At 38.5% G+C, this 27,133-nt stretch overlaps 1 protein-coding gene across 3 annotated transcripts in view; it reads left to right on the forward strand.

Annotated features, from left to right (window-relative positions):
* CDK14 (cyclin dependent kinase 14) overlaps nt 1–27,133 on the forward strand; it is a 606,959-nt gene that overhangs the window by 51,362 nt on the left and 528,464 nt on the right. The window contains exon 1 of one of the 3 annotated variants that reach the window (XM_017895347.1): nt 756–776. The exons of the other annotated variants lie outside the window; for them this stretch is intronic. The gene's annotated coding sequence lies outside the window, so the exon portion shown is untranslated. Of the gene's footprint in view, nt 1–755; nt 777–27,133 lie in introns of those variants that run through there. 3 annotated transcript variants of the gene reach the window in all.

A 27,133-nucleotide genomic window follows, 5' to 3' on the forward strand; every position in this document is an offset into this window, starting at 1 on the left:
TCAGCTTTCTACATATGGCTAGCCAGTTTTCCGAAGACCATTTATTAAATCGGGAATCCTTTCCCCACTGCTTATTTTTGTCAGGTTTGTCAAAGATCAAATGGTTGTAGATGTGTAGTGTTATTTCTGAGGACTCTGTTCTGTTCCATGGTTCTATATATCTGTTTTGGTACTAGTACCATGCTGTTTTGGTTACTGTAGCCTTGTACAGTTTGGAGTCAGGTAGCGTGATGCCTCCAGCTTTGTTCGTTTTGCTTAGGATTGTCTTCGCAAAGTGGACTCTTTTTTGGTTCCATGTGAACTTTAAAGCAGTTTTTTCCAATTCTGTGAAGAAAGTCATTGGTAGCTTGATGGGGATGGCATTGAATCTAAATTACCTTGGGCAGTATGGCCATTTTCACGATATTGATTCTTCCTATGCATGAGCATGAAATGTTCTTCCATTGGTTTTTTCCTCTTTTATTTCGTTGAGCCGTGGTTTGTAGTTCTCCTTGAAGAGGTCCTTCACATCCCTTGTAAGTTGTATTCTTAGGTATTTTATTGTCTTTGTAGCAATTGTGAATGGAAGTTTACTCATGATTTGTCTAGCCTATAGGTTCTTTAGGAACTCACGGTGCCAACTTTACCGTGGCCCCTAACCAGGGTCTAAGTGGCAGTTACACTGTGCACTCCACCCTCCAACCCCAGCTCCACTTAAAGTTCTAGTAACGATCCCTCCTTCGAGCACCCAGATTCTGGTGACTCCACATCTCCCTTTGTGTTTCTTCAGCTCTAAGGTTGGTTGCTGCTTCTAGCAGTTACAATATTGGGTTTGCCTCTGTGACTTCTTTTTATTTTTTTAAGTCTTTTAACACCTATATAATCAGCTTCCTGTATTAAATTCCTTCCGTTTAAAATACATAATGTGTGAGGTTTCTACTTTCCCATTGACTGGAATAGTTATTAAGATTTCTAGATGTGTCACCCCTCATAATTACAGTGACATGTTTGTAGTTAATTTTTCTTTCTTGGCAGGTGACAGTCATACCAAGAGGCCACGGTCTTCTCCATCTGGTCCTTTGTTCAAATGTTTAGTGATTTTTTGTTGTTGTTGTTTTTTAATGCTCATAACCATTGACTTCATTTCATGGATCTGGCCTCTTAGAGCAGGCCTCCAGGATCCTAATTCCTTAGTCCACAGTGATCCTAGAGATCCAGGTTATCTGGGATGTTGAGTAGTTTTGTTCAATCTGTTTAACAAAAGTACTTATTCCTATGTATTTTCCAATACAAAGGAACATACACTGTATAATTTTGGCTCTACCGGTTCCTGCCTGCCTGAGTGCCTGCTCTTTGAGCCTCCTGTACACACTTCCCAGTGGCCTCCATCTACGCAGACTCTGCTCACCAGCGGGCACCTGCGGGACCAGCACTTACTTCCTCTCATCTTTCTTTATTTTTCCCAAGACTTTTACTACTGCTCTGTCATCTGCTTTATTTCCCTTTTCTGTTTCCAAACCCTAATTCCCTCTTACTATCCCCAATTGGAGTGACTGATAGTTTATGTATATTAAAATTTGAAGCACTTGCTGAGAAGGTATATCTGCTGAATTACTTGAATTTTACATAAAAGGAACCTCCTGCATGAGGAAGCATAATTATATCAACTTATGAATCAAATGAACATTTTATAGACCAGAGAAAAATAGCTACTGATTTCATTAATGGTACTCCTGTTCTTCAGGTTAATAAATTCGTTAAGCCTTTCTACTTTTATTAGAGGAGTTACTTGTTTCTTTAGTAAACATTTATTGTGTTGCCATGTTTGCACAGCTTTATATCAGGTAGGTGCATTGAGGGATAGCAAAGGAGTAAAATTACCCAGCTCTTGCCTGGCTTGAAAGACTTTGCTCTGTACTTGGGATATAGAAAACTTACATTAAATAGTGAAGGGATCAAAATAAGTGTAAGCCGATGTTCTAGAAACTGTATTTAAGTATGTGCTGTGGGGCAGATAATAATGGTACTTCCTGTACACAGGCACTAAGCACTTTATGTTGTCTTCTTTAATCCTCAACGACTCTGAAATAGTTACTCTAGTTAGTTGTAATTTGTAAGTGACAAACCTGAGGCTTAAAGGTTAAATCATTTGCCCAAAGACACACATCTACAAAGTGACAGAAGTTAGGATTTAAACCTTAGGTTGGCCTGAGTCTAATGATCATAATAGATAGAAGTGAAGGTTGCTTATAGCTGTGTCTTTGCTTGTTTGCTTGTGTTTTCCGGTATGCTAGGTATCTTGTATTTGCTCCCCTGGATTTCTTTTCCATCCTGCTCTGTACCCTGAGTGACTGACCTGTGTGGGTTATGCCAGTGAACACTCTTGCCTTTGGGTTCTAGCCAGGTTTGACCAATGTGGAGAACTCAGGAGATCTGAGGGCAGACTGAGAATGATGGTGGGTGTTTTTAATTTTGGCTCTACCAGCTCCTGCCCCAGCTCCTGCCCCTCAGTACTCCTTGATTAGGTGTACTTATACACTGTACACCTCCTGTTCCCCCAGCCCCACTTAGACTTCTAGAACCAACCTCTCCTTTGAGCACCCAGATTCTGGTAACTCCACAACCCCCCTCTGTTTCTTCAGCTCTAAGGATAGTAGTTGCTTCTAACAGTTACTAATATTGAAATTACCTCTGTGACCCCTTTTAATTTCTTTCAGTCTATTAACAGCTATATAATCAGATTTATTATTCCCCTAGCTCTTCTCCATTAGATTTCCACCTGTTGGCTCCATTTCTCTGTGTCTCCTTCTATCCTTCCTCACTTTTCCTCCTTTCTCTGGATCCTAGGAAACACTCCTTGACCTTTCCAGCACCGAGAGGGGTAACATGAACACTAACCCTGACCATGACTTTAAAAGTTGTCCCTTGATCAAACTCCATTTGAATGCATCATGCCCAATTTGAGTGTTTTATGTATTTGCTGCTGAGGCTGATTGGTATGCAGAAATTCTTATAAGGCGTGCCTTCCTTTCTTCTTCGCTTTCCCACTCCTGTCCTTTCTCAGTGTGTTCAATGTTGAAGAGAAGAATTAGCTAAAGCGTGGTCCCTGCCCTGAGGAATTTATAATAAAGGTTAAAATTTGATTAATAATAATAGAAATAAAAACTAGTAATGTACTTGAGAAGCAGAGTGACAGAGAGAGAATCTAGCAAATGAAGTTAGTGGAAAATGCTGACAGCCATTCCCAAATCAGTTGCTAATTCTTTCTACTATGTATATTAACTCTGTCCCTTGGCCAGAATTTTGTAAAGTTCTTTTCTTTATTTAGCTTAATAAAACAACATCAAGGAGAGTGTAAAGTCTTTTTAAATGTAAAGTGACTGAAACTTTGCTTTTTAAAACTCATCATTTCACTAAAAAATAAGTTCGCCGTAAGAACTCTCCATCACTTAAACTTCCTGATGGATGTCCCAGGATTTAAGATGCATTTGAAGTTTGGGAAGGCCTTTCAGTTTTGTAAAAAAATTAATAGGCTTTTTTTGGGTGGAAGGGGGCGCAATTTTCAGTTTACAGGAAAATGGAGCAGAAAGTACAGAGAGTTCCCATGTTACTCCTCACCCCCATTCCAGTTTCCCTTGTTATTAATATTTTGCATGAAATTGGTACATTTATTATAATTCATGAACTAAGATTGACTCACTATTATTAACTAAAGTCCATGGTTTACTTTAGGGTTCACTCTGTGTTGTACCATTCTCTGGGTTTTGACAAATGAATGACATATGTTTACCATTACTGTATCATACAGCATAGTTTCACTACCCTAAAAAATTCCCTGTGCTTCACCTGTTATTCATTTCTCCTTCCCTGTCCCGAGCTCTTGCCAACCACTGATCCTTTTACTGTCTCCGTAGTTTTGCCTTTTCCAGATGTTATATGGTTGAAGTCAAATAGTCTGTAGCCTTTTCAAACTGGCTTCTTTAACTTAGCAATATACACTTAAGGTTCCTCTATGTCTTTCCATGGCTTGACAGCTCATTTCATTTTATCACTGAATAGTATTCCATTGTATGGATGTGCCATAGTTTGTTTCTCCTTTTACCTATTGATGTAACATAGTTTGTTTTTCCATTTACCTATCTTGATTGTTTCCAAGTTTTGGCAATTATGAATAAAGCTTCTTTGTAAGTATTTTGTGCAGGATTTTGTTTGGATGTAAATTTTGTACTGGTGCCCCAGGATTTAAGATGCATGTGAAGTTCAAGATGGTCTATCGGTTTAAAAAAAAAAGCCTGGAAAAATGTGGTTTCTGGAAAGGGGTTTCTTTAAACTAGTCACAGTTAAGGGCAGATACTGACTTCCTTGCCAGACATACTTAGGCTAGATTAATCACTTAATCACGTACTTATGTATGATCTGAGAATTAGAGTTGAAATACAAACTGAATATCTGACAGAAATCAAGTATAAAATTGTTATCTGTTTTATAATTGCACATGAACAGTGTACTCAACCACTTTTATTTCAAATGGAGGGCCTAAACACATTACAAATGCATATCTAGGGTTTGAACACTTCTTTGGGATGTTAATATAGCTCTTACTTCCTTTTGAGTAAGCAGAGAGCCATTCTTTCAAGACTTCCTGTGGCCACTAATATTCTGCCAAGGGGTCTGACATCTTGGGAATTTGCCACCCTTTCATTAGAGACTTTGACTCATGCTGAAACTCCCTTCATTTCTAGTGATCTGTTTCAATCTTCTGGTTCAGTGTTGAGCCAGAACATACAAATTCCCGTCTGAAAACCTAACTTCAGGAAAATCACTTGAACTTTTTTGTGTCTCACCGAGTATGAGGCCTGTCTCTGCAGCCTGGGGATGTTGTAAAGGTAGATTAGCCCATGTTTTTAAAGCACTTATGGCTCCCATGGGGAAAGCCTTTTGCAACTTCCGGGCATAATTACCGGTGTATTCCAGCTGGAATAAGGCAAACAGAGTGCACTCACTTTAAAGCCAAATGCTCATCCTTTTCTTACAGGGACTCCATTTGACTTCCTCAAATGTGATATATTAATATCTTGAATGTGAAAGCATTTGAGTTACAATGGGGAATGTTTCACTTATTATTCAACATTTCATCGTAAATTTGGACTCATTATTATTTTGATACCTGAAACTAAATACATCATACATGGTAGCCCAGAATCTTCCTTAACCTAAATTAGAGTGGACTGGTGCTTCTCCTTTTTTCTTTCTTTCTTTTTTTTTTTTTTGAAACAGAATCTTGCTCTGTCGCCCAGGCTGGAGTACAGTGGAGTGATCTCAGCTCACTGCAACCTCTGCCTCCCAGGTTCAAGCGATTCTTCTGCCTCAGCCTCCTGAGTAGCTGGGACTACAGGTGCGTGCCACCATGCCTGGCTAATTTTTGTATTTTTAGTAGAGACGGGGTTTCACCATATTGGCCAGGCTGGTCGTGATCTTCTGACCTCGTGATCTGCCTGCCTCTGCCTCCCCAAGTTCTGGGATTACAGGCATGAGTCACTGTGTCCCACCTTCTCCTTTTTTCTGAAGACTGTGTAGAGCTTCTTGATCTGCTTGTGCCCACTTAATGGAAGCATTCCAGTCTGCATTATTCTCCATGTAGTTAGAGCATCTTGTGTGACAATAAAAATGAGAAACAACTTTATAATTTTTTTGCAATTATTTATAAAATCATAAAATGAAATTTTTTTTATAACTGAAAACAGACACAACTAACAATGGTGGAAGAAACCAGTTTGTTTCATAGAAAATGACTTAGGCTAAAATATGACACATCTCACTGCCTTTTGAGATTTATGTCTCCCTTTGCGGACACCAACAAGATCGTGTGAACTGGAAATAGTTGCAGAGAAATATTTAAAAATATTTTCTAAAAAATATAATTTATAGATAAAAAATTGATGTTACAAACATTTGGTTGATAAGAAATTCCTGTTTCTCATTTATGTAACTCCTTCTCCCTTTCATTTTTCAATAATAAGAGACTATCATAGTTTTACATTTTGGAGGTGCAGATGTGATAAGGACTTTGAATACAGTTTGATTTATTTTTGTTTCCTTGCTTGAAATATATTTTGCAAATATTTTCAGTGGACATTCATCAACTTAGTTCATTCTCCATTTTTTTTTGCCTGGACAGAGCTCTTAATAGCTGATGCTAAATTTATTAAAGTAGATGTAAAAATTTAAAGCTGGATGTAAAATTTAGCATGTGATAATTTTAATATTTTTAGTTTTCTGGCACAGTGTTGGCAGAGATGTTCTAGATCTATATAAATTTATCTTTTGATGTTTTTCTAGATCCGTGCTGTTGAATGTGGTAGGCACTAGACACTTAGGACTTTTAAGCATGTGAAATGTGGCTCGTGGGTCTGAGGAACTGAACTTTTACATTTAATGAAATCAAATAACCGCATATGGCTACTGGCTACTCTATTGGACAGCACAGCTCAAGTGAGTCATTTGGTTGCCAAAGGCTTAAACTTTATCTTAATGACCTGGCCAACTTAATAACCACAGCAAAAATAAAAATTTCATGGGCATCTGTTTGCTTCATGCTAGGGATATCACAGAATGTTTAATTTTTACTGTATGCGACCCTATAAGCTCCTATTTTACCATGAGGCGACCAAGGCCCAGTGAGCATAAGTAACTTGATCAAGGTCATAGAGCTAGTCCATATCTTTGCTTCTTCTGTTTTGCTATAAGATCTAATTTTGGTTCAAACTGTAGGATTGATTATTATGTTGAATGCCTCTCAATTTAGGTTTGTCTGATGTTTTCTTCTGATTAGGTTGAGGATTCTCAATATTTTCATCACCCTAAAATGAAATCCTGTACCTGCTAGCAGTCATTGCTCCTCCCACAACCCTGGCAACCACTTACCTATTGTCTGTCTCTAAAGATTTTTCTATTCTGGAGATTTCACCTAAATGGAATCGCACACCATCTTAGTCTCTTTGGGCTAGTGTAACAAAATATCTTAGACTGGGTGACTTATAAGCAACAGAAATTTATTTCTCACAGTCCTGGAGGCTGAAAGTTCAAGATCAGGATGCCAGCATGATTCTGGTGAGGAGCCTCTTCTAGGTTGCACACTTACGAAGTCTTACTGTATCCTCAGATGGTAGAAGGGATACTCTGATCTCTTCAGCCCTTTATGAGGGCACTCATCTCATTCATAAGGGCTCCACCCTCATGATCTAATCACCTCCCCAAGGCCCACCTCATAATACCATCATATTGGGGATTAGATTACAACATACAGATTTTGGAGGGAGGAGCATAAATGTTCAGATCTTAGCATCCACTTTATGGTCTTTTGTGACTGTGTTCTTTCATTTAACATGTTTTCAAGATACATCCTTGTTGTAGCATGTATTAGTGCTTTCTTTTTATGGTTTACTAATATTCCATCATATGGATAGGCCACATTTTGCTTATTCATTTGGTTGCTGGAGATATGGGTTGTTATCATTTTTTTGTTACAGTGAATAGTGCTGCTATAAACACCCATGCATAGTTTTTTTTTATGGAGAAATAAGGTTTCATTTTGTTTGGGTATATACCTAAGAGTGGAATTGATGTGTCATATGGTAGCTATAATATGTTTAGCATTTCTGAATCAGGGGTAGTTTCTTTTTGATAAATGAGATTGGTTCTTCATTCTTTCTGGTAGTGAATTCTTTCTGTCTAGTAGTGAATTAGAGTTACAATGGAGTATAGATTCAGATGATAATAATTAAAGAACAATGTGTGTCTGGTACTCTCCCTAAATTCTGGGTGAAACATTTAAAAAATGACTAATACTTGTTTTGGATTTTGGGACATAGTGTTAAAACATTGGGGAATAAAAGAATGCCTGACAGTCTTTCTTCTTATGTCTTTCTTCATTATTTGTTCTAAAAACCTATACATTGGTGGGTCTTTATATATAAAGTGGCATTCCCAGTGTAATCTAGACAATGGGAATCCACAGACTGTTGGTAGAATATTGGTTTAAATAACAGTCTGCACTTTGAGAGTTAAGGATATCTGGGAGAGAATTCATGAACCCAAAGCAAGACAATAATCCCTGTGAGTTTATAGCATTTTTACAGGCCTCATATTATGTTCAGACCCCAAAGGGTTAGATTATATGCTTCCTGCTGATTTGTCTGCAAGAAACAGCAGAATTTTAAGGCAGTACAGCTTCATTTTGTTCAATAAATAGACATTTCTTGCTGAAATGACAGAAATCTGAAACTACTTTTAAAAAATATACATAGTTTAATAATTCCATGAATGTTGCCAGAAATTATCTTATTAAAATAGGGATATGATGAATTTGGCCCGCAGGAATATTATCCTGAAACAGTACCTTTGGTTAAAAAAAAAAAAAAAATTCTGGTATAAAAATCTCCACTCTTTTGATATTGTCAAGCTTATACAAATAATGATATAAGGTAGAAATGAAGGAAAGTGTCCAAGAATGGTACAAAGGGCTGTGGGAAAGTTCCAAGTAATTCAGAAAGAGCTCAGCAGTCTGGGGTTTTTGGAGGGGGTGAAATTCTGGAGCCAGGAAATGTTTCCTCTCTCTCTCTCTCTCTCTCTCTCTCTCTCTGTGCATGTGCTCATGGGTGCAGATTTTTTGAATTGGCTCTGACAGTAAAAGCACGACCTTATTAATTTGGACTCCACTAATTAGAAAATTATTGTGAAGTGGATAAGGATTGAGCTTAAAGTTAAATAGCATTTTCTGAGAAATTAATTGCATAGATACAAAGTAAATGTTTGACCTATTTTGGAGAAGATAATGGTTTACAGTGCTTCTGTAATGAAGGATCCATGCATAATCATTTTAGTAACAGTTATTGAATGTGTAGAATGTTGAGAAAGAATAGCGTGATGGCTAAGACCATAGATTGGAGCATCACACCCCTGGGGTCAAATATTGGCTCTACGATTTACTAATTCTACTATTTACTAACTCAAATACTGACTAACTCAAATATCTATTTACTAACTCAAGTATCTGTTTACTAACTCAGATATTGGTTCTACCATTTAGTAACCTGGGCGAGTTACTTAATTTCTCTCAGCCCCAGTTTCTTCCTCTGTAAGATGGGAATAATAATATTGCCTACCTCCTAGCTTTGCTGTAAAGATCGAATGTATTAATATAAAAATGCTTAGATCTATACTTGGTACCTGATAAATGCAACATTAAGTGGTAACTATTATTAATGTGTTCCTGGCACCCTGCTAAGTGCAGTGGGAAGATAAAAGAGAATTTCTGGTGTCAAAAATGTGATAGACTAACAGATAAAATAATGTATATTGATATATACATATAATGTCAGTATCATACAGTACAAATAGGTACATATTTTCTGTGTAGTTTGCTGTTTATAAACTGTATTCAATTCAATGATCTTTCAGAAATCTAGTTTGGATCTCTTCAAATGGTGGAAAAGTAAGCATTTCCTATAACATGCTCTGTAGCTCTGACTTTTCCATAAGTTCTGAATGACTTTCTCCTGGTTGGATTGGTTTAGTGAAGTGTGACTATTTGGCCCTCCTGTGGAAATCATATACTGACTACATGTCTCAGGTGAATGGATCCATCAGGAGGGAATGGTCTTGTTTCTTGAATACCTTTTCATGGCCCAACTGCAAAGCAGGGGCTCCTGAGTCAGAGGAGGTAGAAACTGACAAAACCATGGAGTGCAGCCACTGTGTGAGTTGCCTTCAACCATGACTGCTTGGCTTTTAGAGATGGAACAGACATTCGTCATGTGGTTATTTCCCAGTGATTCTGAAACCTTTTCTGGCAAAATGTTAAGGCACAAGTGAATTGAGTTCTATGTCTGCCGCAAGAGTCCCGTGGAAATGCTTGAGAGTCTGAAATTTGCCTAATGCTTTTTCTCAAACTGAAATTAAAAGCCAAAACAAAACATCTTTTGCAAAATATCTATTGCTGCTCTTTTTACTAGCTTCATTTCTATTTTAGAAGTGTGTTGAGCAGGGCCACTGAAGTATACAACTCCAAGGGACACTGTTCATAGACAGCTTACATAAATTGCACCCTCTGGAATTTTGAGTACATGATCTACACAGCCACACATGGAGGTCCTTGTGCCGAACGGTTTGTTAGTTATGTTCATAGAACCTGTTGTTACAAGTTCTTTGGAATATGTGCTAGTCTTAGTGATGAAATTGGGCAGTGACTGGGTAGGGTCTTTAGGTATACATATTTAGATAACCCGATGTTTAACCACATGCCTTCTGTGTCTGGTGGCATTAACCCAAATTCTCACTGTTATCACCAAGATTATTATGACATGCCTTGTCACTGTAAGTCATCTGGTGACTAGTTTAAAGCATTTCTAATCCTTGTGTGCTGGGACCTCACTAAGCATTCTTCACTTTTAAGCCTTGCTTGTGTTATTACAGCCACTGTTGCTAGGACTGATTCTTCTGTTGTCACTTGAAGGTCTAGGAAGTTATAAATGTATTGATGCTTGTATGCAAGAGGTTGCTCTATCTCATACAGCAAGGCTGGCCCAACTCATACAGTGCCCTACCCATACAGCGAGGGTCTAGAGCAACTGTAACAGCTGCCTAAAGTGGTAGTCAAAGAACTCCCTGCATTACCAAAGGATTAAATATGCTGCATGCTAGAGCTGTGTCTGGCAGGAGTTTCAGAGTCCTTCCAGTAAATAAAAACAATTCTATTTCAACAAAGGAGTAAGAAAAATTGGCACGTCTCTCCATGAGGTCACTTCACTTTGGAAAAAGCATTTGTGTGCTTTGTTTTAAACAACTTTGTCGATACTTTGAGGAACACTTTCACATGTTTGCAACTTAGGAAAATTGGTATACAGCAAGTCCGTCAGTTTAAACCACAGACATTTGGAGCTGAAAGAAATTCTGGTATCATTTATCATGAGCTCCTTATTTTACAGGTGACAGAGTCTGAGGCCCTGAGACGCTAAGTAACTTGTGGGAAGTCACAGAGCCCGTGGTTGATAAGAAGTGAACCAGCACCCAGGTTATGCTGTGCCAGTGAAATACAAGTCCTGCTTTGCTCTCTTGATTTTCTCCCCTGAAGAAAGTGCCCTTGGCAAAACCAGAGAACCACTGGGGGCATCTAAATAATCCGTTGCCTTTGGGGTGATTTTCATTTGAATACTTCATTGTCATGGTAGTGGAATAATGCTTATAAAATAATGCTTATAAAATAATGCTTATATTCCTCTAATAAGAGGAATAACCGTGGGCAGTTAGTTAACCTCTCTGTGCTTCACTTTCCTCCTTTGTAAAATCACATTTACTTCCTCATAGAAATGCAAGGATGCTATGAGCTCACACTTGTAAAGTACTTGTAACAGTGTTTGGCACAGGGTAGGTGCTATGCATCATGAGCTGTTAGGATTATGAACTGGAAGTTGCCTTTTAATTTTTTGTAGCCCATTTATACGAGAGGAAATATTTGTAGAAAGGTTTAAACAGTTATCATCTTGCTTGTATTGCTTTTTCTCAAGAGGAGCTGAAGTATGAAAAGAGCAGAGACTTTGGTACCAGATAAACATGGGTTTGGATCTGGGCTCTTCCACTTTCTAGCTATGCAACCTTCCACTTTCTAGCTATGCCCCTGTTCAGTTTACTCATCTGTAAAGTGGAGACATGAGCATGTACATTACTGTGAAGGCTAGGGGAAATGGATGTGAAACCTAGCCGTAGCACACAAGTACTTTTTTTGTTGTTGTTCCCTTTGCATTGAGTGGAATGTGTACACATACTTTGGGGTGATTGGAACTAGGATGGAAACACACACACACACACACACACACACACACACACACACGTATTCTGTCTGTTACCTCCATGTGGGCCATCCCCTTCTTTCTTACCAACTTTGGGAAATCTCTCTGCCTATAAACAATTGCACTTCACTTCACTTCCTGTATATTGCTTTGAACTATTTAAAATTGTTTATTACATGTTCACACTCTCTCTCAGAAATAGAGTGCTTGTGAAAACGTTAAGATATATTTATCTTGGATCACCCTGTCTTTCATATGGAGGGTGTCGTAGGTACTTAGTAAGGAACTGCTGATGTTAATGGATGAGTCTTATCACAGTGAGCAGGGAGAGTGGGGCTCCTGCCAGTGTGTTCACAACCTTCATTCTCCAGTTCTTCCCCTCCATCAGTTTTTAATCTCAATACCGTTTTGTTAGTAGTTTATGCCTTTGAGCTCTAAGGAGAAATCATTGTTTTCTTGTCTCCATTTTTTCTAGTGTGAGAAACTAGAAATATTCCCACGCACTGAATTGTTATTAGCAAATTTTCTGCTTAAATAATTTGGTCATACTCTTCTGTTTAGTGTCTCTCTCAAAATTCACTGCAACCTTCAGTCACCTTTGCTTTTAGTAAAACAAAAACAAATTTTTCTTCCTGTTAATGGTTCAAGAGCTCCTTGATAAGGCTTGCATTTTAATAGTACCTTAAAATTTTACTTTGCAAAATAGAAATTGCTTTGCAAAAAATACTGAGTTTCCAGTGAAAATTATTTACGCTATAAATCTGGAAGTAATTATTTTCTAATACATTTTCTGTAACTAAATTTTACACTTCTCACATATTTTACATTTTCCTTAAAAACTTTACAAATTGATTTTTTTTTCTGAGTGTTGCTTAAAATCATGTTTTACTGATAGTATTTAAAAGCACTCATTTGGCCAGGCGAAGTGGCTCACACCTGTAATCCCAGCACTTTGGGAGGCTGAGGCAAGTGAATCACTGGGTCAGGAGTTCGAGACCAGCTTGGCCAACATGGTGAAACTCCGCCTCTACTAAAAATAATTAAAAAAATTTAGCTGGGCATAGTGGCGGGCGCCTGTAATCCCACCTACTTGGGAGACTGAGGCAGGAGAATTGCTTGTACCCGGGAGGCGGAGGTTGCAGTGAGCCGAGATCACGTCACTGCACTCCAGCCCGGTGACAGAGTGAGACTCTGTCTCATTCATTCATTCATAAATAAATAAATAAATAAATAAATAAATAAATAATAAAAATATAAAAAATAAAAAGCACTCATTCATTCTTTAGTTCCTTTGCCCTCTATGGCAGGTGCTGTGCTGGGGTCTGTGAATATAGTGGTGAATGATACACAGTTGGTTTTTGCCTTTGAGGAGTTTAGTAGAAAGCAGGAAAAAAACATGCAATGGATAGCAAACAAACCAATTAAAAAGCAAATCCCCAGTAAGGCTGTGAGGGTACAATTTTTAACCTCAGTTGCAGTCCGGGTTATTAATTGAAAGTGCAATAGGAGAAATGACGATGGGGAGGTTCTTTTCTTTCAGATGGTAGCAGATCCTTGAAGCCTTCTGTCCTTTCTAGAAATTCAGGTATCAGGGAAAAAGATGATTTTGGAAAGGAATTTTCTAGTGTGTGTAATACAGGAGAATTACACATTTAAAAATTTCTGCATTTGCAGCCCATAGTACCAATAGTTAGAGGAGTGTTAGTACTGCATAAGTGAACTATACCTTGGCTGAAGTTTGAGTAATTACAAATGTAGACTGGGAAGTTGCTTCATTTAGAAAATCAGTTCTGATATAGACACAGGACTTATCCCAATAAAATCATCATGCTTCAGGATGGATGTACATCTATTTTGGGACACCAAAAGGAACTGAAGGTGTGACCATAGCACTCTGTTTAGTTCTTCAGTGGCCTTTTCCACTGCTCTCACATCCAACTCAGTAGCCCAGCAGAGTTCCCTGCGTGGTCCCTGCCTTCTCCTGTAGCCTCATCTTCTGCCAGCCCTCGTCCTGTGATGTACTTTCATTGTCCATGATAGGTGGTTACTCTTGGTTTCCAAGTGCTTAATGGGACCTTGTGTCTGCATGCCTGTGCTTGCTATTCCTGTTGCCTGGAATACAACGTTGCTTGGTTAACTTCTTGTTTTGTTTCCAGGCCCAGCTCAGATATCTTTTCTTAAGCAAAAACTTTATCTCGAAGACAGTATTTCATAAACTCTGGATCAGGGTTAATCTTAAGAAATAGAAAAAAATTTTATTTATATCAGGCTGTGGAAGTGATTCTGATTGTCTGCCAGGGTTGTGACCCTGCGGCTCTCCACGAAGTACTTCACAAGTAGGTATGCTGTGGAAATAGGTGGATTCACACCGGTTTCCCAAATGAGACATACCGTAGCCCTTTTTGGATGACTTGTTGCACATGTGGGCATATTAACATCTTTGAGAATTAGTGTAGCAAATACTTTAACTTTGATGCAGTGCTTCTGAAATTTATTTGGCTGTGGAACACTTTGGTTTGAAGATATCTGTTAATATCTTGAGAAATGTCTGTTGTTTCACAGAACATAGTTTGGGAAAATGTTGCCTAAAAACGTAGGTTTGGTTAAGAAGAGGTATCTTAGGAAGGAATGTCCTGGAAGTAATGGAAACACCAGACAGGTTTTGTTCCTCTTTGAATGGATTCCATACATCGTTTTGGTATTTCAATGTTTACTTCATTTTCAGTGGAGAGTCATTAAAGCCATTGCTGGCCTGATTGCCACATAGTCCAAACACAAGAAATGCACATTTTTTTTTATCGCAATCTCTTTCAATAATTTTTTATTTGAAAATTTTCAACCACATGCAAATGTAGAGAGAAGAGGACAATGAATCTACATATGCCTATTACCTAGATTCAACACTTAGCAAATTTTTGCCATATTCTTTCTTTATCATCTGACTTTTTCTTGTTGAACCATTTTGTTTTATTTATTTATTTATTTATTTATTTATTTACTTATTGATTGATGTATGATAGTTGCACATAATAGTTGTACATATTTTGGGGGTACATGTAATGCCGAACTGTTTTAAAGCATATCCAAGAAATCATGTCATTTCACTCTTCTAGTCATCATTGTACATCTTTATAAAAGGGGACATTGCCTAGTATTACCTCAATAGTATTTTTGCAGCTACCAAATTATAGCAATTCCTTGGCTAATACCCAGCCCATATTCAGGTAAAAAAATTGAGATAGAAATAATATACTGTGAAATTTATTCTTTTAATGTACAATTGAGCTTTTAGTGTATTCACAGAGTTATGCAGCCATCACCACTAATTCCAGAACATTTTTATTATTCTAAAAGGTACCTGTACTCATTAGCAGTCACTCCCCATTTTTTTCTCCCTCCACTAATGTAATTTCTGCATTTGGATTTTGCCTCGTCTGGACACTAGGTGGTTTTTCTTTACTGGCCTCTTTCATTTAGCTTAATGTTTTCAAAGTTCATCCATGTTGTAGCATATATCAGTACTTTCTTGTTTTTTTTGAGATGGAGTCTCACTGTCACCCAGGCTGGAGTGCAGTGGCGCAATCTCAGCTCACTGCAAGCTCCACCTCCTAGATTCACACTGTTCTCCTGCCTCCTGAGTAGCTGGGACTACAGGCGCCCGCCACCACACCTGGTTAATTTTTTGTATTTTTAATAGAGATGAGGTTTCACCATGTTATGCAGGATGGTCTTGATCTCCTGACCTTGTGATCCGCCTCAGCCTCCCAGAGTGCCGGGATTACAGGCGTGAGCCACTGCGCACGGCCAGTACTTTCTTTTTATAGCTTTATATTCTATAATTTCTTTTTATAGCTTTATATTCCATGGTAGGGATAGGTCACATTTTGTTTATCCATCCATTAGTTGATGGACATCTGAATTTTTTCCACTTTTTGGCTATTATTAATAATATTCTTAGGAAATTCACATACAAGTTTTCATGTTGATGTACGTTTTCATTTTTCTTAGTGGATTTGCTGGGTCATATAGTAACTATAAGTATAACTTTTTGAGAAACTGCACCGATCATTTTCCAAAGGATTGCAACATGTTACATTTCTACCAGCAACTTACAAGGTTTCCAGTTTCTCCATACCCTTACCAATACCTGTTCTGTTTGATTTTGGCTATCTTAGTGGATGTGAAGTGACATGTCTTTGTGATTTTTATTTGCGTTTCCCTACTGACTAGTGATGTTAAGCACTGTTTCACTGGGGTATTAGCTATTTGCATGTCTCTCTGGAGAAGTGTCTATTCAAATCCTTGCCTAGTTTTTAAGTAGGTTACTTGTCTTTTTACTATTGAGTTGTGAAAGTTCTTTATAGATTCTGGTTGTTAGTCCCATATCAGATAAATGAGTTGCAAATATTTCTCTTTGGGTTGTCTTTTCATTTTCTTAATGTTATACTTTGAAGCACAAAAGTGTTAAATATTGATTATGTCCAATTTGTCTGTTTTTTCTTTTGTTTGTATTTTTGGTGTCTAAATTGTTGTCTAATCTGAGATCAGATAGATTTATCTCTTTATTTTCTTCTGAGAGTTTTATAGTTTTAGGTCTTACATTTAGGTCTTTATGTTGAGTTAATTTTTTTCTGTGGTGTAAGGAAGGACTCATATTCTTTTTTTTTTTTTCTTCATTTGGGGCCTTGCTCTGTTGCCCAGGCTGGAGTGCAATGGTGTGATCATGGCTCACTGCAGCCTTGGTCTTCTGGGCCCAAGCAATCTTCATGCCTCAGCCTCCTGAGTAGCTGGGACCACAGGTGCATGCCACTGGGCCTGGCTAATTTTTTTTTTTTTTTTTTACAATTGTTATTAGAGACAGGGTCTCACTGTGTTGCCCACACTGGACTCAAATGATCCCCCCTCCTTGGCCTACAAGGCCTCCCATACCTAGGATCACAGGCATGAGCCACTGCCTGGCCTCACACACTTTAAAGTAGAATTTTAGCTTCAGTTTTCAGGGTGATCTAGAAAGATTGCTGTTTTCTCTTTGCCTGCATCCACTTGTGTACCTCATCTGCCATCCCAACTCCTCCTCCTCCATTCTTAACTAATCATGACATAATTTATTAGAATCTGTTTGGGTAGTAGGTAGTAGTGCAGTCAGAGTCTATGAAAGGACAAAGTCTCTATTATAAACATAATTACATTCAATTAAGCAAACAACCAAGTTGTAATGGACATCTGCTGTTTCTGCCTTCTGTGCCCCTCTATTTTCTGGAAATGGGACTTGGTTTGCTCTTTGTGAAACTGCCTACCCACTGTTTAGTCTACAGACTGACCTTGCTCAAGGAGTGGGCAAATTGCAATGATTTGGCTGATGAGGATTGTGTCTCTAGAGCTACAGTGATTGTTTCGGAGATGGACACAGACCCAAAAAGGGTCATGAGAGAGATACCTATAATTAGTGAGAAAGAAAACTGCTGTAGCCTGGAATATTGCTGCCTTACCACCAGAAAGTGGTGTCTATTTATAAAACCAACATGAAGAAACGTGAGCCAAGAGATGGAGAGAGACAGATTCTTAACTATCAATTAAACAGCTGGATCTAGCTGTGCCTGAAGCTTAGACTATTTCTGGACCTTTTAGATACATAAGCCTGTACATTCCTTTTTAGGTTTGCAGCTGAAATAGTTGTGACTGTTATACAAATCTAGTGCTTGGAACTGAGGATACAAGATGTAAGAAGATACTTTCTGCTTTCGTGGACTTGACAACCTAAAAGTGAGAGAGACAGACATGAATAAATGAAAAATGGCAAATGCAAGAATTGATATAGATTGACAACACAGGGGAAGGAGTGGGTAGCTATTGAGGAGGGTTTAAGAAGCTGGAAAAAGTCCTCAAAAAAGATAAATTCTGATTTGGGGTTGAAAGATACATTTACATTTACTTGGTCTTTCCATAAACAACAAAACTGATTTTTCCACGGTAGCCTGTGGGAGTTATTTTCACTATTTTATAGTAGTTGGATGTGTTGTTACACTCTACCACTGGTATGACCATACCATGGCACTTTTCTACTAGTTATGCGGAGGCTATAGGAAGTAAGTGTAGCAGGTTATATAATTTGGGAAGTGGCATTAAGTTTTTTAGAACCTTATTTTATTCAGTGTATTTTAGAATGAGTTTCCAGTATGGTATTATGCTTTAAGTCAACTTAACTCTATATAGACTTGGGATCATTTAGTTCAATTAATTTATTTGATGGAGAAAGTATTTTAGCCCAGATAGGCTAAAGAATATGCCCCAAGTCACATAGGACGGGAACTATAATCTTGGTTTCTTTATCCTTGGTGCAGTCTTTCTACAATTTCGTATCTTCTCCTATTTGAGGCTTTGTGTTAGACTATTCTTGCATTGCTATAAAGGAATACCTGAGACTGAGTCATTTATAAAGAAAAGAGGTTTAACTGGCTCACGATTTTGCAGGCTGTATGAGCATGATGCCAGCATCTCCTTGGCTTGTGGGGAGGCCTCAGGGAACTTTTACTAATGGCAGAAAGCAAAGTGGGAGCAGGAGCAGACACATCACATGGCAAGAGCAGGAACAAGAGAGAGTGATGGGAAGTGTTGCATTCTTAAACAACCAGATCCTATGAGAACTCACTGTCATGAGGACAGCACCAAAACATAAGGAATCCACCCCATGACCCAAAGACCTCCTCCCACAGGCCCAGCCTCCAACATTGAGTCTTACATTTCAACATGAGATTTCGGTGGGACGGATATCCGAATCATGTCATTCTACCCTAGCCCTCCCCAAATCTCATATCCTTCTCACATCTCAAAATACAATCATCCCTTCTTAGTAGTCTCCCAAAGTCTGAACTCATTCCAGCATTAACTTTCTTAAGAACAAAAACTGGTGGGCTTTACAGTAAAATTGCTGAGGAAAAAAAATAATAGGGGAGGTTTTTATGTGGATGAGCTCTCTGTTTAGCAGGTTGCCAGCTGGATGCTTTCATCATTGTGAGTTTGGTACCCAGGCTTTCCTGGAATGGCTAGATGGCTCCTGTTTCCCACCCAGATGGTGCTCTCTGTGTCTGTTCAGTCAGGTAAGAAGTTGTGATCCTCCTGCGGATTGTCAGCACACCTATTTCCAGCATTCACAATTTCCACCATACTGAATTTGAGATCAAGTAATCTTTAGAAGCCATAGATTCTTCCTAACTCTCAGGAGATGACTTTTTTCTTTTTGGATGTTCATTACTGAGCCACCATCTCCCCTCTGTAACCTCGATGAGGTTATATAGGTTCACTGTAGCTTGAATAAGGTTATCAGAAGCAATTGAGAAAATGTTAAGAAGTAAACAAATGAAAGAAAAAAAGAAAACAAAAGAAAGAAAGAAGAAAGAATTTTTTTTCCCCTAAGGCAAAGCCAATGTTTGGCTCTTTGCAGTGGCACTCAAAATCTTTATATAGGACAGCACAGAAGGGAAATCTGTGTGGCTGTCGAGATGGCTTGTCTTGATGTTTCATTTTGATAGCAAGCTCATATATTTTTATCTTGTATGTTACTTGGGGTGGCTCAATAGGGGGCATTTGGTGGCATTGTGGGAGAAAGGGTAATGCCCTCCACTTTAGCTTGTATATCACCACTAGGCATTTCTTTTTCTGTCTCCTGATGCTCAATGGAATTGTTTCTAATGAATTTTATGACTGTTGTGGTTATGAAACCTGCATAAAAAGTAAGCAGTTCTTTCAGCACATTTACTAGATGATATGTAAGAACAGAAACTAAATCAATATGGTATAAGCCCACTAAAATTTGCTGTTTAAAACTGAGGATGCCTTAAAAAAGACAACAGTGTTTAAGCCCAGTTGCAAATTATTCTGCTCCATTTGGAGTCCAGGAACCATTTGCCAGAACTTCAGGAATTGAGTTTCTGGCCAATTATCTTCACGGTAGTGAATGTAGTTTATTTGGGGAATGAGTGAAGCAGGAAGAGTAACTTTTGGAGTTACCTGGAGCTAATATGGAAAGGTGACTGGACAGAGGTGAAATCTGAGTAAAGCTAAGAGAGGAGAATATAGAATATGAAGATACTGTATTCTTTTTCTTCGGTAATACCTTTATTGTTATATAATTCATATACCATCTAATTCACCCATTTCAAGTATATAATTCAGTAGTTTTTAGGATATTCACAGGGTTGTACAATCATTACCACAGTTGTAGAACATTTTCATCATTTCAGAAAGAATGCTTATACCTTTTAGCTATCACTCACTTACATGCCCTCCTTGCCTCCCAGCTGTGAGCAACTACTAACAGCTTTCTGTTTGGACCTTTTTAAAAAACACATGGAGTCATACAATTATAATATGTGATTTTCATCTCTGGCTTCTTTTACTTAGCATAATATTTACAAAGTTCATTCATGGCCTATGCATCAGTGCTGCTGCTGCTTCTTTTTTTTTTTTTTTAATTTGGTCTCACTTTCTTGCCCAGGCCGGAGTGCCATGTTGTGATCGTAGCTCACTGTAGCCTCAAACTCCTGGGCTCAAGCGATCCTCCTTCCTCAGCCTCCTGAGTAGCTTGGACTACAGGTATGCACCACAATATCTGGCTAATTTTTTATTTTTATTTTTGTAGAGATGGGGGTCTCACTATGTTCACCAGGTTGGCCTTGAACTCCTGGGTCATCCACCTGCCTCAGCCTCCCAAAGCGCTGGGATTACAGGCCTGAGTCACCTCGCCTGGGTCATATTTTAAAAATACATTTATCTAGTTGATGGGCATTTGGGTTGTTTTTACCTTTTGGCTATTATGACTAATGTAACTATAAACATTTGTATATATGTTTTACTATTACAGAGGACTAGGTCAGTGGGGAAATTATTCTAACATTCTGGATACATTTTAGGTTGCCATAATTTAAATGCTGGTTGATTTTTTTTTCTTTTAATATAGAACAGTATATTTACTAGCAAGGAGTGGAGAAAAAATGATTTCACTTCAGTTTGTAGAGCTGGAACTTTTCAACTGGTTCCATTCTAAGGAATTATTAAATTAGTTTCCTCTACAGTGTCCAAGACAGTCATTCTCACATTGTTAATAGTTTTCCATGCCTGAGGGATAGGACTTCTCCCTTCAAGCTGTAGGGCTCTATGGCAGTGTTTCTTAAGGGTCAGGGAGGAGCAGTAGTAGAGGAAACAAACATATGGATATACTTCGATGTGTTAGGTGCCGTTATAAGGGTACCAAAGATTCGGAAAAGAAGAGAGAGTGTTGCTTTCATCCTAGAAGGGTCAGGAAAGGCATCACTTCACAGATGTGGCTACATTCAAAACTGAATGGGAAGCTGCATTCCCTCTCTCCCTCCCTCCCTCTCTTCCTCTGTTGCCCAGGCTGGAGTGCAGTGGCACAATCACAGCCCTCCCAGTGGCACAGTCATGGCTCACTGCAGCCTCAACCCCCTGGGCTCAAGCAGTCCTCCCACCTCAGCTTAAAATTGGTTAAGTCTATTAAGCAATTTAAAATTGGTTAAGTCTATTGCCCAGAGACAAAATAGATGGTGCTTGTTAACAATATTTTTTCTAGGAATATTTTGACTTCAATATGATAAATATTTCAATACACATCATTACCCTAACAAAAGTTTGTAAGTGAATAATCACAAACCTATGGTTTTATAAATCACAAAAGTATAATTTCATGCCTTATTTGTTGTGTAACACATCCTTACTTTGCTTTCATAGTTACTGCTGATTGTACTATTAAGGTAATGGAGTACTGCGACTGATGCATTTTTAAGTATTCTCACATCCACTGACTTGTATCAAGGTTAAAACTTACTTTTCATAGATATCAAGGACCTAATAAGCTGAGTTAACAACTTGCTTATCACTCCATATATACACACCACTTACAGCTTTTGTAGAGTGTTCAGTTGTGCTGATTGCATTGGGATGAATGTATTATTATGGAAACACTATTTGACATTTGGGAGCTTAACTAAGTTGTCTTGGACTCTGGTTCTACAGTGAGATAGTCTATTGTTCATGAAGAAGGGGACGTCAAATTGCACAGACATTCTGAATGAGTCTTAATGAGAGGGCTGCTTTTAAGGATAAAACAATATTTTTAAGAATATGGTTATCTATAGCAAGAAAAAAAATGTAGCCTTTGAAGTAAAGCCCTGTATTAATTACTGGGATAGGAGTCCGCTAGAGTAGGATCATTAAGGAGAATCTGTATTGTTGAACCTCTAGCTGGTGGAGGTGGCTGGGGACCACTTGATGGGATTGTCAGAGTTTAGATGAGAAGTTTCAGCTTCAATAAATCTTATCAGTCTCGGGAGAGGATAGCCATAGCTAAAGACAATCAGTTAGGGAAGGTGGGAACACAAATTCCTCTAGAAGAGTATTAAAAGATAAATTTCTACAGATGTAGATGTGTTCATTGTGAGAAGAGAAATGAGCTGTAGACTAACCTCAGTGCTTAATTTGCTTCCATGATTATGTTAGAAATGGAAATGTAAAAACAAAACAAACTTAGACTTTTAGATTTAGATGTTTTAGGGGAGGATTCCCTTCTCAGAGGGCTAAAAAAAGTCATAAAATGCACAATTACGGTTGGTGTAAGCATCTTTTTCCAAAACAGTTTGGTCTAGGCAGTTTAAAAAATGGCAAGTGGAAACCACAGTGACACACTTGCCTCCCCCTGCAAACTGGCCACTCCAGACCTCCTGGGACAGGCCAGGACACCACCCCAGTACACCCAGTCTGGCTTAGCCACCACACAGGCACTTTTCTCACCTCTCCTTCCCTGCCTGGATGGGAGCATCACACCCCAAACCGAAGGTGGAGCTCAGCTCTGTCCATCTGGAATATTTTGACATACGGTGTAGAATAAGATCTAAATAGTTTTTATTTCCCCAAATCATCAATTTCAGTAGCCCCATTTATTGATAATAGTTTTTTTCTTATTATGTGGTAGTTGGCCATAGTTAAGACAGAGGGCTGATTTGCATGGGTTATCAACAACCTGGATCTCATTAGTGCTGAGATGGCTTAGGGATGGGAATGGTTTTGAGGATAAGAGAGCCTGGAATTTTGCCCACTCCACCTTTCTTTTCCATACATTTAACCTTTCCTGTATAGTAGGGATTTTTTTTTCCTTCCTCTAGGCATTATTTTTCATTTATCTGCATGGCTATTCTTGTGCCACAAGTGTTGTTTTATTTGTTGTAGCCATATTATAACACTTTCTTATACCTGGTATAGTCTGGCCTTTATTCTACTTTCAAAGTATTTTCATTTGTTTGAATGTTTTGCTTTTAAGATCTGAATATAGGATTTTTTTTCCCTAAATGAATGCTGTCATAGATCATGTAGAGCTTTTTTTCTTGAAATATAAATTTGGTAATTGCTAGCAAAGTATCATCAACAGTTAACTTTGGCTATTTTAAAGTTGATAGCACGGAATGTGTTCTGTAACTTTTAAATAACCAGCCAACTCTAACTCTGTAAGGCTTTATAAAACTTTAAAACACCACCTTCTTGAATCTCCTTTAGAAATAGAAACAATTTAATGCATCGATATGGTAATAATTTGTTCTCTTTTCTGTATATATGCAAACAGATGTACAAATGGGCTGTTTTCTAAGTCAGTTAAGTATTGGCCTCCTTTCCATGATCTTACAGTAATATAATTCAAGGGTTGCAAAATCATGCAAAACTGAGAGAAAACCTTTAATGGCAACTAAAATCTTACCTCTGCTTATTGATTTCTTTACATTTTGCTTACTTTTACAAGTTATTTCAGATTGCTTATAAAAGTCATTTTAATAAGACCTAAAACAGTCAAGGCAGGAAAGAAGAAAACTATTATAGGAGAGGAGGGGATGGAGGTACGTTAACAATGTTTGACTAGGCAAAGGGCCTTCAAGGTGGAGTTAGCAAACTACAGTTCATGAAGAAGGCAGTCGAGAGACCATCCTAAGAATAGTCATTGTGTAGATTCATTCATTTGTTCAGTAAATATTTATTGAGTACATACTATATGCCCGTAACTCTCTTAAGTCTTGAAAATGCAGTAATGAGCAAAGCAGACACAAATCCCTGCTTTCATAGTCATAGGGGTTGCATTTTGGTGGAGATAGTAGGCAAAATGTTTAGTCTAAATAGTATGTTAGATAGTAATAGTTGCTAAGGAGAACACATTAAAGCAGGAAAAGGAGATAGGAGGTGTTGAGGGAAGCTTTACATTCTTGTTGAAGTTGTCAGGAGGGGCCTCCCTGAGAAACCCACTTTGGAAAATGACCGAAGGCTGTGAGGGAGCTGTAAGGGTGTCAAGGGAACTGTGTACCTGGCAGAAGGAATAGCAAGTGCAAAGAACCTGGTGCACTTATAGGAGGAAGTTGCAGGGGAGGGGTTGGGTGGAGTGAGGGAGAAGAGGGTGGTAGGAGGTGGGTCATGGTTGGCATCTGCAACTCCAGGACCAGTCTTAGATGTTTGTTTTTTTTTTTATTTTTTTGAGCCAGGGTCTCACTCTGTCATCCAGGCTGGAGTGCAGTGGCGTGATCTCGGCTCATTGTGGCCTCAATCTTTTGAGCTCAAGTGATCCTCGCACCTCAGCCTGGGGAGCAACTGGGATTATAGGTGGATACCACCACACTTGGTTAGTTTTGCTCATTTTTTGTTAAAGATAGGGTCTCACTATGTTGCCCAGGCTCATCTCGTACTCCTGGACTCAAGGGATCTTCCTGCCTTGGCCTCCCAAAATGCTGAAATTACAGACATGAGCCACTGCACCTGGCTTAGTCCCAGATGTTTCAAGGCTCTTCAGAGAAGAAAGAGCAGGGTCACAGCTAAAACCAAAGAAACTAGCTTTGTCATACTTTCTACATGTTTATTCAGTTGTATATCAAGTTTTTTTTTTTTTTTAATGTATTTGGAGTTTCTGATGGCTTGAAGAATGAAGGGAAGTAATGATGTATGCAAGTTTGCCATGTCTGTTATATTTAACTTTGACATAGACCATTTTGAAATCTTAGCAGATATTTTAGAATATTCTTCAAAATTTGATACATCACTGTTTATTTTGGAAGCAAATAAGAAAAGACTTCCCTAGATCGACTTGACATTACAAATGCTTAGAAAAATACCCACTCACAGAGTATTGTACTATATAGGCTAGTAAGTTCTGTGGTTCGTAGTCTTGTTTAAGCAATCAGAGTGATAAATCCTGAAATGCAGTTTTCTGACATTCACCTACCTACCAGTTCCCTCCTAAATTTATTGGTTCCTATAAAACTTACTGTGAAACTTGAGCTACTTGTAATAGTTTCATACTAGTTTTTACTTTTTCCGAACAAAGGTGTCTTAAAGTTACGCTGCCAAAGTCTTGTAGTAATTTTCTCACTTTCTTACTGTGTTGCAGGCTGTTAATCTGCTTATTTGAAGAAAATAGAGAGATACCTGTAAAATCTTGGTTTCAGTTATGTTCTTAAAATCTAACCTGAGAGTGATTTTACTGAGGCCTCTTTTGTGTATTCACTAAAAGAAGAAAACTCCAAATCACTTTGCCTTTTGGAGGTGATGGAGAAGAATACATAATATGTTTTCCTGGAAGCTGTTTTTTTTTTTCCTTGTGAATAGGAGGAAAGCCTACCAGCTGTGCCTGATGCATTTATAATTAAGCCTCTCTTCTCCGAAGATGATGTTTTGGTGCCTAAAATGACTTGATTTTTTCCATGTTAGTGACATTTATTAATCTTATCCCTTTGTTTACTGGAAGGGGGAAATGGGAGCAAGTGTTACAATTGTAAGGTTCTCTGTGATTGATGCCTTAGTGCCCTGCTCTAGGGCATGTCGTTTCTTTAGGCTGTCAGGGGAATGGGTTAGGACGATGCCCAAGGTGCCAGCTGTGTGACTGGCAGGAGCTGGGCCACTGAGTGGCCTCTTTGGCAGAGTCAACATTTGGGCCAGAGAGACTGTGACTCAGCGATGAGTGTAAACATTTGTTTAGTTTGAATGATTAGGAGCAGAGCTGGTCTTTGGTTATTAGCTGATTGTAAGAATCAAGTGGAGTGGCTTGGTTGAGGAACAGTAGTGTTAGAAGCATACAACATAGGGGCTTTAAGGGAAGCCTGCTTACACTCAGAATTTCAAATGAAGCCACAGCGTTGGAGGATGGGCGGTTGATGGGTTCTCCAAGACTAAGCAGAGGGAACATCAAACGGGGAGAGAGTGGAAGTGCTTTATCTGGCCCCCTTGGCTGATGCTTGGGGTGAAGGCAAAGTGTTTGGTCACTGAGACCCTTCCCAGTCACATCAGCTGGCACATGAGGGAATAAACCTGACCCAAAGCTTTAGTGGAGAAGAAACAGAGGAAAAAATTACAACTTGTATTATGATTTGTTTGTGTTCATCTCCCCCGCTAGACTGTGGATGCCCTGAAGATGATGTCTGTGCTTATTCATTTTATGTCATCAGTGTTTATTGAAATGAACTGAAAGGTGAGATGAATTCCTCTTTCAAATGTGCCATTTTTTTTCAAGAGAGGGATGCTCTCTCTCACCACTCCTATTCAATGTACTCTTGGAAGTTCTGGCCAGGGCAATCAGGCAGGAGAAAGAAATACCGGGTATTCAGTAAGGAAAAGAGGAAGTCAAATTGTCCCTGTTTGCAGATGACATGATTGTATATTTAGAAAACCCCATCGTCTCAGCCCAAAATCTCCTTAAACTGATAAGCAACTTCAGCAAAGTCTCAGGATACAAAATCAATGTGCAAAAAATCACAAGCATTCTTATACACCAATAACAGACAGCCAAATCATGAGTGGACTCCCATTTACAGTTGCTTCAAAGAGAATAAAATACCTAGGAATCCAACTTACAAGGGATGTGAAGGACCTCTTCAAGGAGAACTACAAACCACTGCTCAGTGAAATAAAAGAGGACACAAACAAATGGAAGAACATTCCATGCTTATGGATAGGAAGAATCAATATCGTGAAAATGACCATACTGCCCAAGGTAATTTATAGATTCAATGCCATCCCCATTAAGCTACCAATGACTTTCTTCACAGAATTGGAAAAAACTGCTTTAAAGTTCATATGGAACCAAAAAAGAGCCCGCATTGCCAAGACAATCCTAAGTCAAAAGGACAAAGCTGGAGGCGTCACGCTACCTGACTTCAAACTATACTACAAGGCTACAGTAACCAAAACAGCATGGTACTGGTACCAAAACAGAGATATAGACCAATGGAACAGAACAGAGTCCTCAGAAATAATACCACACATCTACATCT

Source organism: Rhinopithecus bieti, unplaced genomic scaffold, assembly GCF_001698545.2.
Source record: "Rhinopithecus bieti isolate Rb0 unplaced genomic scaffold, ASM169854v2 scaffold_26425, whole genome shotgun sequence".
Lineage (NCBI taxonomy): Eukaryota > Metazoa > Chordata > Mammalia > Primates > Cercopithecidae > Rhinopithecus > Rhinopithecus bieti.